The sequence below is a fragment of the Pteropus vampyrus genome, unplaced genomic scaffold (assembly GCF_000151845.1).
Source record: "Pteropus vampyrus isolate Shadow unplaced genomic scaffold, Pvam_2.0 Scaffold143, whole genome shotgun sequence".
NCBI lineage: Eukaryota > Metazoa > Chordata > Mammalia > Chiroptera > Pteropodidae > Pteropus > Pteropus vampyrus.
The window spans coordinates 1,084,490-1,088,920 of NW_011888924.1; the positions used below are offsets into that span (position 1 = coordinate 1,084,490).

Genomic DNA, 4,431 nt, shown 5'->3' on the forward strand with positions numbered 1-4,431 from the left:
TCTAGGAAATATAAATTTTCTATTACATTTTTTCCTAATGCTAAAATATTTCAACAGGAATCCAGAAACATTCTCTCAGCATCTCTGTTGATTCCAAAACTAGAAACATAGACTTGTCTATCTGTAAACATAGAGATAAGCAATGAGAGATATAAGAAGACTTAAAAGCCTACAGGAAAACCAACCAAATGTCCTCTTGCAAAAGAAACTTGCTACATACAAAAAAAAGGGGAAACTTCTAAAATGTTTTTTAAATTTGTGTCCCTAATGTGATTCAAGTGAACAATGCAGATGTAAAAAGGAAATGAACAATCTGTGATCATAAAAATGTGCTTACAAATGAAAACCATGATTACCAAATTTTAAAACCATAATGAAAGAAGAGAATAGCAGATCAAATACAGCATAAAATCAAATCCGTGAACTAGAAAACTAGTTCAAGAAATATTCTAAGAACACAAAGGAAAAAATAAAGGGATGAATTAAATGAAAATGCAAGAGATAAGGAAGACAGATTCAAAATCTCTAACACTGATGGCCAATAAATATATAAAAAGATACTCAACATCGCTATTAGGAAAATGCAAATCAAAACCGCAATGAGCTACCATCTCACACCTGTTAGAATGGCTATAATCAACAGGACAAAAACAAATGTTGGAGAAGATATGGAGAAAAAGGACCCCTCATACACTGCTGGTAGGACTGCCAATTGGTACAGCCACTTGGAAAACAGTATGGAGGTTCCTAAAAAAACTAAGAATCGATCTGCCATATGATCCAGCAATCCCTCTACTGGATATTTACCCCAAAGATTTAAAAACCCACATCCGAAAAGATATTTGCAGACGGACGTCCATAGCAGCATTATTCACAATGGCCAGGACATGGAAGCAACCGAAGTGTCCTACGATAGATGATTGGCTAAAGAAGTTGTGGTACATATATACAATGGAATATTTACTCAGCCATAAGAAGAGATGAAATATTGTCATTTGCAACAACATGGATGGACCTTGAAATAATCATACTAAGCGAAATAAGCCAAACAGAAAAAGTTGAAAATCACATATCACTTATATGTGGGATATAAACCTAAAAGCAACAAATGAGCAGGACAAACAAACAGAGACTCACGGACATGAACCAGAGGGTAAGGGAAAGAGGGGAGGGAGGAGGTAGATGGGGGGGGTGAATTTAAATCATTTCTACAAGTAAAATATTTTTTAAAAAATCTCTAACACTGAAATAATATGAATTCCAGAAGGAATAAATGAAACAGAAACAGGAAAATAATAAAGATCTAGTGACAATGGCAGTCGAGATTGCATCAGAAATGAGCCTAAAAGAATAACTTATAACACCACCTTAAGCTAGAATGAAAACACAACGCTACGAAAAGGAGGGAAACTAAAACAGTCTGCCAGGCTCTGGTTCCAGAAACAACAGAGACAGCGGAAGTGCAACTCCAGAGAGGCAAGAAGGAGTCAAAGTTTCCCAAAGCAGAGGAACAAAGTCAAACTCCTCACGTACCAGAGGCAGGGATGAAGTTCCTTGCCCTTGAGAGGCATCTGAAAACCAGTGCTGGCGATCATTACTGAAAGGAAGGGCAAAGGACACAAAGTCTCGAAAACGAGGAATCAGACTAGCTTCAAGTGAAAGGGACAGAGAGTTCAAAATAAAAAGAGGTATTTGACTCCCCAAATTCCTACAAACATGAAGGTGGTTGAGAAAACGACTCAGCTTAAAACAAATCATTTCTATGGTGAAAGATAATTCAGAGGGAAAAGCACAGAGCTATGAAGAACACCTGTAGGAAGCAAGTCCTAATCAAGAAAAAGGCAATGGACTGGATGCCTGGCTAGATTTCAGAATTGCTATAAAATTGTCATTGCTACGTGTCTCCCACTTCTTCTTCCATTTTTTTAAACAGAAGTTCTCTAATGCCTCTTTCATCACTGTGCGTTGACTATGTGTGTTGGGGAGCGGGGGCCAGGGGAAGATGTTTGATAATTTACTCATTTAGTTCACAGGTGTTTAGATTGGAAGAAGCCACACTAAGGCAGCCTCAGCTACACCTAGATACGAATTTTTATTAAGTTTTAAAATGCAGAGTTTGAAGAGTTTTGACAAATGTGTATATCTGCCTAACCATCAAAATAAATATGGATTCTTTCCATCACACCCAAAAGTTCTCTTAGTTCCTTTGGAATCAAGCTACTCCCTCCTGCAAACCCAGGTAACCTGATTTTGTAGAATCTCAAACATATGGGATCAAACAGTATTACATTTATATGTCTGGCTTCTCTGAAATATTTTTGAGATGGAGCCATGTTGTTGCATGTATCAAAAGTTCATTTATTTTTATTGCCCGTGGTATTCCATTATGTGGATGAACCATAATTTGTTTTATTTACGTGCTGGACATTTCGATTGTCTCCATATTTTGGCTATTCTGAGTAAAACTTCTACGAACATTCAAGTTCAAATATTTATGTGGACATACATTTTCATTTCTCTTGACTAAACACTTATAAATAAATAGAACTGTGGGGTCACATGGAAAGTCGTCTTAAATGATTATATAATTTTCTTCCATAAAAGCCTGATAGAATTCACCAAGAAAGCCATCTGGGCTTAGAGATTTATTTGTGAGAAGGTGGTTAATTACAAATTAAATTTCTTTGGTAGGTATAAGGCCACTCAGATTTCCCATTTTTTCTTGAGTCAGTATTGTTTTTTGTCTCTTTCAAAAAATGTGTCTATATTCATCAAAGTTTTCACTGGTATAAACTCATTTACAATATTCTCTTGTTATAGTCTTACTGTCTACAGGATCTGTGTGGAGCCTCCTCTTTCATTCATTCCTGATACTGCTAATTTGTGTTTTCTCCTATTTTTTTTAAATTTTTAGTTATAGCGAAACACACATAACATAAAATTTACCACCTTAACTATTCTTAATGTACAATTCAGTAGTTGTGAGCACATTCACACTGTTGTACAACCATCACCACCATCCATCTCTAGAACTTTTCCATCTTCCCAAAATGAACCTCTGTACCTCTTAAACAATTAATTCCCCACTCCTCTCTCCCCACATCCCTGGCAGCCACCATCCTACTTTCTATGACTAGAACTACTCTAGGCACCTTGTATAAGTGCAGTAATACAGTATTTGTCTTTTTGTAACTGGCTTAATTTCCTTAGCATAGTATCTTTAAGGTTCATCCATGGAACATGTGACAGAATTTCCTTCCTTTTTAAGGGCTCGATAACATTTCAGTGTGTGTGTGTGTGTGTGTGTGTGTGTTTACACACCGCATTTTGTTTATCCATTCGTCCACTGATGGACACTTTGGATGATTCAATCTTTTGGTTACCGCAAATGTCATGAACATGGGTGTACAAATATCTGTTTAAGTCTCAATTCTTTTGGATACATATTCAGAAGTAGGATTGCTGGATCATATAGTAATTCTATTTTTAATATTTTTTGAGGAACTGCCACACTATTTTCCACAGCAGCTATGCCATTTTACATTTCCACCAACAGTGCACAAGTATTTCAATTTTTCCACATCCTTACCAATGCTTATTTTGTTTGTTTTTTTTAATAGTAGCCATCCTAATGGGTGTAAGGTGGTATCTCATTGTGGTTCTGATTTGCGTTTCCAGACTGATTAGTGATGGTTAGCATCTTTTCATGTGCTTCTTGGCCAATCGTATATCTTCTTTGAAGAAATGTCTATTCAATTCTTTTGTCCATTTTTTGATTGGATTGTTTGTTGCTGAGTTGTAGGATTCTTTATATATTCTGGATATTAATAACTTTTCAGATACATAATTTGCAAAAGTTTATCCCATTCCATGGGTTGCCTTTTCACTCTGCTGATTGTGTCCCTTGGTGCACAAAAGTTTTTAATTTTGATGTAGTCCAATTTATCTATTTTTTCTTTTGTAGTCTGTGCTTTTGGTGTCAAAATCAATAAATCATTGCCAAATCCATTGCCATGAAGCTTTTTCTCTATATATTTTCAAGTTTTATACTTAAGATTTGTGTGTCTTATACTTAAGATTTGTGTGACTTAAGATCAGTGTTATACACTGATTTTTAAAGTATACCACAAAACAGTCTACGGCCATGCCACCCTGAACAAGCCCGATCCCGTCTGATCTCGGAAGCTAAGCAGGGTCGGGCCTGGTTAGTACTTGGATGGGAGACCACCTAAGAAGACCAGGCGCTGTAGGCATAAAAACTAAAAAAAATAAGGGATTATAAGCTAACAAGGTCCTTGCAATCTGTGAGGTCAACCAAGGTTGCCTTGCCTAAAAATATAAAAATAAAATAAAATAATAAAGTATAACCCAAAACAAAGAATGAACGTTTCAAAGAATGAGCATGGATGAATCTGAAAAATATAAGAAAAA

General features: G+C 35.9%; 1 protein-coding gene and 1 non-coding gene across 2 annotated transcripts in view; one reads left to right on the forward strand and one right to left on the reverse strand.

The window, feature by feature from the left end:
• The window catches only part of CEP112 (centrosomal protein 112), a 350,208-nt gene that overhangs the window by 324,261 nt on the left and 21,516 nt on the right, over positions 1-4,431 (reverse strand). The window lies entirely within an intron of this gene.
• Positions 4,135-4,253, forward strand: LOC111744885. Its single transcript, XR_002782380.1, has one exon. It is a non-coding gene; the product is annotated as a 5S ribosomal RNA (ribosomal RNA).